General features: G+C 36.5%; 1 long non-coding RNA gene across 1 annotated transcript; it reads right to left on the bottom strand.

Annotated features, from left to right (window-relative positions):
* Positions 1-4,575: 4,575 nt before the first annotated feature.
* On the bottom strand, positions 4,576-7,229 carry LOC149552298 (uncharacterized). Its single transcript, XR_016353355.1, has 2 exons — positions 5,704-7,229; positions 4,576-5,260 (listed from the first exon to the last, which is right to left on the bottom strand). It is a non-coding gene; the product is annotated as an uncharacterized LOC149552298 (long non-coding RNA).
* Positions 7,230-7,914: the final 685 nt, after the last annotated feature.

Genomic DNA, 7,914 nt, shown 5'->3' with positions numbered 1-7,914 from the left:
TATGCTCAGTATTTAGATAACCAGCATAAGAAAAGTAAATAAAATGCACAAAAGAGACAAAAGATTTATCCTAAGAAACCCCTTCCAGTTGAAGGAAAACACCAGCCACACCAACAAAATATAATTTTATTGATAATAAAATATTCAAGTACATAGCTTTTCACTTAATTGTATTACACTATAAAAGCAATCATATAAATAGATTGCATAAGCATCTTCATCTTACACACAAAGGTCTTTTTGAGTCCCAAAAATAAGACCCTTCATATTTCCACATATTCAACACTTCACATTCCCATACACATGCATCTTCACATGACGTATGACACGTCTTTTGCATAATATTAACTTATATATAATCACAAAAATCTCTTTCAGCTGAAGGTGACCATAACGGTCATAAAAAACCAATGTAACCCCAGTACTGGGGTACATCAAGAGGAGGGAACACCGGGACGAGTTTCCAAGACGGGGAGCAAATGGGCCTCATTTTTGGGATGGCGGGAGGATGGCCAGGGGATGGTGGCAATGGGAGGACAGGGCAAGGAGGGGTGTTGTATAGTATACATATAGAACTTGAAATGCTTGTTATGGAATGATGTTTTAGTAGAACATACCAAAGTAAAATACTTGAACATATCAAAATTGCAACATGAACTAGAAGAATTGAACATTCAACATAGTAACATGTTACATATCCAATAGTAACATTCAAAAAAACAAATTCAAATAGAAATTCAAGTACCCATTCCAGCGGAAGCATGGCTGCAGAATGGCGGAGGTGGGGGTACTTAGGTGTGCAAGTACTTGGTGCAGAGACATCTCGGGAACAAGTACTTCAAGGTTTGGAAGGCGGGTGCAAGTCTTTGTGTTACACTGTTAACAACATATTTTTATCAAAGGTAAAGATCTCTATCGCAACTACAAACTTCAACACATTCTAGAATGTGAATGCATTATAATGTGCTAGACATTATCAATGAAAGAATTATTTTCTTAAAAAAATTATATATTCTTTTTTTTGCTAAAAACCCTAAAAAAAACCTTTAGTATTTATCTTTGGCATTTGGCATTGATCTATGATTATGTGAGGCCTCGCCCCGACCCATTCTAGCATCGATGATACATTATTATTTTGATACTCATGACTCGATATGTCAGAACATTAATTGATGCACTGAACATTATTATGCTATTTATGATGTGTGATGTTTTACTTTTGGATATTTGTTTTCGTCACTTAATGCTTTATGAACATGTACGATGATGAAGTAAATGAATGCAAAACTAACACTTGATTATGCAATTTTAATAGTCGAAAATATGAGTAGAATTAGATAAACAATTGATTATTAGAAAAATGGATGTTTTAATTTATATGATTTTTCTGATACGTAAATAACATAATGCATATGATTTCTTGAACCTACTGATGTGTGCAATGAGTTTGCAGGAAATTTAGCTGGGAAACCCAAAGGAAAGATGGAACTAAACCCCTTGTTAAATTGTGCTATCTTTGTATTGTAATTCCTTAAAGGTTGTTATTTGGTCTCACTATTCTCCTAGCTTTTAATTGTTCCTATTAAGTCTTTAAGGCCTAAAAACATTAAATTTAAGTGCCCTAGGGGTAAGGGTATGGGTGGGGAGTACTTTCCACCCCCTTAGCCTCTTTGTTTGACTTTTAGGGGCACTCAAAAACCCTATTTTTGGTTGATTGCGAAAATTGATTGTCTCCTCCATGTGTTGGTGACTCAAAACTCCATCTTGAGTTTGCTGGAAGTCTAGTTGAGTTAAGGATAATACTTAGAGGATTTTGGAGTAGTTTTGGAGTTGTTACCCAATCTCTAGATTTGGAAAAAGTTGGAAGATTGAAGGAAGAAAAGGAAAAGCTCTTCTCAACCCACCATTTTTACCATAACTCTTGTGAAGGTAGGAGTTCTTCACTCTTTGATTTTGTTTCTCCATGTTGTTCATGCTTGAATCATGCATAAGTTGTTGTGTTGTTCTTTGTTTTGCTTGCTTGTGTGTTGGGATTGATTTGGAGGGATCTTAACTTGTTCTTGATGTTCTTCTTATGCTTGCTTTGATGTTTTGTGTTTTGAGGGGATTTCATGGAGATTGTTTTGGCATTACTCACCCTTAGATAGGGAAGAAGTGGCCATGTACGGGAGAAGGGCCTTAATTGGACCTCAATGGTGTAGAGTCTCGTCTCATGGTGAAAGGAGGGAAAGAGGGTAGGGTGTACGGGCCCCTACTTGTCATCACATGCCTTGTTGATATTGTGAATTCTTGAACATGGAAAGGAATGAAAATCCTTGTGGTATTAGCCTCGAAAGGGCCTTGTAGAAGAACAGAAGTTCTTGACGTTTTAGCCCCGAAAGGGCTATGTTATGGCATGGTGATTGACGTCTCCCATTGGAAAAATCCACCTCCCCCCTAGTCAGGTCATATGCTTGGACCTATTGTGTAAAACCGAGTTGGGGTGTATGCTTCTTGTGTTCTTGATGTTGTGATGTTTCACCCAGGTTAGCTCTTGTCTTCTCTTTGTATTACCTTGAAGTTTTGAAGGTATTGGAAGAGAGCACTTGTGAAGGATTTTGAAGAGACTTCTTTTGAATTGTAATATTATGTAAAATGTATTTGAATTTTGATGTATTGGCAAGGACATCGGGTTTTTTTACTGGTTCTTTCCTGATGGAGCCTTGAACCAGGATGAATAATAGAGAAAGAAAAAGATTATGGAAAACCTCCTTGTATTGCTCTCATGTGATTTCAAATTTTGCATATGTATGTGAGAAAATAGAATGATAGATAATGTCTTTGAATTATGAGTTTTCAAGTTTTCAATTATGTCAATGAAAAGCAATTTGATATGTTGAGGTTTCCAATTCGATGTTTAAGTGTTAAGATGAAATAAATAAAAAATCCTACATTGTGATCAAAAAGTTATCTCTCTCCTTGTTAAATTTTATAATTGACAAAATCATATTTGATTAAGAATTTATACATCTCCTTGTACCAACTATGTGAATTGTAAAATTCAATTGGGAGAAACATATACCCTTGTTATAGGATTGATTAAAAACATAAATTGAAAAAAAAGAAAACATGTCTCAAGAAAAGGGGAGGGTATATGCAAGATTTTTTTTATAAAAAATTGGGGTATTTTTGCCTAGGTATTTTGGGCATGACAGATTAAGTATCATACTATCAAATGATTTAGTTTTACAAATCTGTTGGTTCTTTAATTTTGTGTATATAATACATGTATGTGTACACATCCAATGCATCCAAACACCTTGAATAAATTTCCAAACATCCATGTACCAGCTTCTTGTACCCACATCCAAACTAGTAACTAAGGTTGTATGTGTTTATTAAGGGGTGGCTTAGCCCATTATATCAATGGTATGGGAACTAGAAGATTCTGAGTGCAATTAGTTTTGTCGGAAAAAGGCAATTTGCAAGAGAAGGCTCGCCTTATTGTGGTAGAGGTGGAGTTAGAAGTGGAGGAAACCCTCCAAATGCTGTTTATGGTAATGATTTCAGAGCCTTGAGAAAGCAAGTTGAAGTATTATAAGAAGAGCCATCGCTTATATAGATGTACTATGCTCTAGGCATTGAGTAAAAATTATGAAATAAAAGGATCAGACATCCCCTGTATTATGAATGAATACCATCCCCACACCTCAAACAAAGAAAACAATTTTGATGGAGATAACAGAGAGCAGCACGAACCCCCTGTTATGAGGAATAAGGATAAAGTTGACTACATAGTATGGAAATCAACTAATATGACAGCACCTCGATTAATGACATGGTTAGACGGCAAAGAAGATTAGCAATCATAAGACAGTTTAATTACCAAGTTAAGAGCATGTTAAAATGTCAAAGGATTGCAGATTGCATGATGGACTTATGTGATCAATTCAGACCAATGATGAGGATTCAAGTTTTAACAGCTATCAGCTTTATGAACAATGTCTTAGCAATTATCTATGTAGAAGTGGAGATTCGTTATGAAGGCAATAATAAAAGTGACAAACTTGTTTAAAATATCTAATGAATAAGTAATAAGACAAATTATGACTATACAGCAACCATAATTAATATGCTCAAAGGTTACCAATTACAAGGTTTGATGGGCAGGGTTTGATGCCATTCAGGAAGTGAAACTGCTGCTGGCTTTATCAGATGTCCACTTGCAATCTCCAGTATCAACATTCCAAAGCTTGACATACTCATCAATGCCACAATTAAGCAACAGTTTGTAATCAGTGCTCCAAGAAACAAATGAAACTGGATTACAGTGTTCAGCTAATCAACATTCCATTGACACAAGACCATTTTTGGCTACCTGGATCAATAGTAATTAGTTGTTGGCTACTTTAAAATGTCTATGTCAGAAGAAAACAAATATATAAAGTACAAAACGAAACCAAAAAACATATGTACCACAAACTAAAATGAAAAGCAATGAGAGTCTAAAATTTAGATTTGGTCCTGAATTGAATCAGAGCTGGGATGTCTGATAAAGTGGAAACAAAGAGATATATAATATTTTTTCTTCCCTACTTGTCAAGAAGGATTTACATTTGAAAGTATTAGTAGTCAAGTTTCTGCAAGCAAAAATACAAGACTTGCTGATCTGCAACTTTTTCACTTTAGAATTAGAACGATGGGAGCAAAAGGCGCAAAAGGCCCAAAAATGACCTCATAAAACCCTATCAACGACAGGAATAATTCCTAACATACGGGCAATTGCAGACCGTGAAAAGAAACATACAAATTCCAATTTCAACTGTTGTTCCGTATTGTAGAACAATTTTCAGAATCTCAAAAGTAAACAGTAAATTATGATCAGCACGTACACGCACAAAATTTGTTAAAAAACTTAACTATTAATCATTACAACAATAACAAGCACAAAGAGACCATTACCAGACTGACGACTACAGCAATAAAATACATTTCCACAAACTCGTTATCACACGCATGGACTTGTGGGAGCAGTGTGATACTTCTGTATGTCTGAGACATTGTACAATATGATGGTACCAGCTCCCATCACTTACCCTCATAAATATCTTTTGCTTAATCCGAGCTCAAACAAAATTGTGCAATAATGTACAAATAAGGGTAGAAACTGTAACTGACCCCCAAAAATATTGTCGAGCAACCTTTCGATGCTGAAGCCAAGAACTTCCCATCATTTTGAAAATTGTAAATACCAAACTTCATTCTCATGTGACTGCAATTCCTGAAACATAAAAATTGTGTTAACAAACAAGGTAAAACACAAATTGCAAAACTAACAAAACAGAAAACTAGAATCGGTCTCTTGATCAAAACTTAGACTCCAAGATTGGGTTATTCTTCATACATTATGAAACACGTTTTCCATAAAGCCCTAATCGAGCATTCTCTGAACGTTACAAAGAATTTACTGTTTTATATGGTAATGTAATTTATCTTGATGACTAGGAATAATGGATAAAGCCTGAAATTTAATAAAAATTTCAAGAAAAGTAAAATGCCATGTAAGTAAGCTAAACATGGATAGACAGTCCCACGGAGACGGAATGTGAGTCGGAATTTTTAGACAGTAACAACTGGTTTCTAAAATTGAAAGCCTCTCCCTAAAATTCTCTCCCGACCTCTGCCACTCATTTATACTGCATTGTACCGGTTTCCATTTCCTACCTCGCTCCAACACGTATCTGCGCGAGTGATGAAACCTGTCTTCCGCCTCCGCCGTCGCCATCGGATTTTATCCCCACTATAGTCTTAATCAGTTTCAATCCGCTTAATTCCCACCTTTTGGAAGCTGGAAAGATTCGTATCTGTTTTCTGCTCCCCTCCCTTTAATTGGCGCCATAGAGCAACTCTCACTCCGCGCCCACAACCTTCACTACTCACTTCGATCCGCTCTCTCCTTCCATTTCCAATGGGGATGGACAATTACATGTTTCTTCGTCCCCAGACTATCTTTCAGGACATCATTGCACCGGACGGTCGAGCTTTCATGGATACGGCGAGGGAATTGCTGGATGTAACAAGCTCTCCCCTGCTCTGCTTGAAATTCTGTAAAATTAAACTATGATTGGAAGGGTTACTGAAACTAAATGGTCTCTTTATGTAGGATTACTTGGCAGGAAGCGTGGCAGTTCCTGAATTCGATTTTGGGGAGGTGGAGCTGATTGAGGATCCCCTGACTCTGCCTCTGTCGTCGCCATTGCCTTGTGTAGAGCAAGTGAGGAAGGATGAGGAAGTTGTGTTAGAAGCTGATTCCTTCTCTAATCTCTTCTTCCTCCCTCCTCCTCCTCCTCCGGAGACCCAGAGTTTGGGAATGTCTCAGGGCCCTGCCCGTTTGGGGATTTTTGAGAAAGCTTCAGGGGAGGGGGGAAGAGAGAAAGGGGGATATCTGGGCAATACCTTACTTGCCCATCCGCTTGAAATTGAAGGCTCTGCGCACAGTCTCCGTCGAAGAATCTATGGTACAGGAGACATTCAGGTCTGCAATTTTTGTCCTTTTTTTTCCCGCCCACTGGCCATTCTTAAAATTAGAAACTGAGATGTTTCATCTTCTTTCAAGATTTTAATTGCCCGGCTTTTGCTCATTGTCCATAACACAACATACTAGTTAAAGAATTGTGTAGAATTCAGTGAACATTGAATTTTTCTAACAGTTAAGTTGTATTTATGATGTATTGCAGGCGATGGATTGCATCAACATGATTCATGGATGTGGCGCTCCTCTGGTGTGTGATAATTCGGGGTTTGCGGAGGCAAGGTATAAGGTGGGGCGTTATACTTTGGAAGAGAGAAAACAACGTATCGACAGATACAAGATGAAGCGTAATGAGAGGAATTTCAATAAAAAGATCAAGGTGCTGCCTTCACGCTCTCCATTCTTCTTCTGTCTCTTCTTAATTGTTATGCATTCGTGCTCTTCATCCTTACATCTCTTTGGGATTTTCTCATTTAAGCCATGTATGTTCATATTTTTGAGGTGGAAGAGTCTTTATCTAATAAAAACATATCAGATTTCTTTAGATTTGGATCAGAAGTTTTTATATAATCAAAATTTGTGAAGTTTGTTTTTGAATTGTAAGCTTATTTAGTTTAATTGGTAGTATGCATGTCGGAAAACCTTGGCTGATAGTAGGCCGCGTGTTAGAGGGAGATTTGCAAGAAATGACGTTGCAGAGAACAATTCAAGGGCTAGTCCACATCAGACTTACCAAAATGGAGATGAATTGGTAAAGAGATTTCTTTATTCTTGTTGTGGGTTACTTACTATATTCTTTTAGATTATTACTATACTCCTTAAAACTAAACTTTCACTTTATTTTCCTTGTTCAAAAGAGCATTGAAATGTAGATGTATGAGGGTACTAGGGTGCCTTCTTTTTTCTTTTCTTTTTCTTTCTTCTTTTTTTTTTTTTTTGGGTGTTATTTGATTAATTTGATGTGTGTTATTGTGTAGTTGAAAGTTGTAGGAGTGATGTACGATTGCGGAAGCAATAGCAATAGCTTTGGGAGCAATGGTGATAGCTACTTACATGGATTTGTATGAAACAAGAGGAGAAAGTTGTGTAGCAAATTTGTTATCGAAAGGTTGTGTACCACATTTGGTACATAGATGTTGGGTCGGAAGCTTAAAAGTTTACAAGTTATTTGTTATTTCTCAAATCACAAATAACAAATAACATGTTCACTTTTCTAGTGCTTTCTCTCCTATTAACTTATGTTAACATAATTCTCAAGGTAACACCAAATGTGTCTCCAATTTAGTTTACTATATGGAAGTGTTATAATGACTAAACCAAAGTTCTGGATTAAGTGTTATAGTGACCATACAATAGTGTATGTTATAACCACTATAGCACCAAATATTAACCAGTTTAATCAT

Source organism: Cupressus sempervirens, chromosome 6, assembly GCF_028749045.1.
Source record: "Cupressus sempervirens isolate cs-2001-9-10 chromosome 6, ASM2874904v1, whole genome shotgun sequence".
NCBI lineage: Eukaryota > Viridiplantae > Streptophyta > Pinopsida > Cupressales > Cupressaceae > Cupressus > Cupressus sempervirens.
This window is presented reverse-complemented; position numbering and strand designations above follow the sequence as displayed.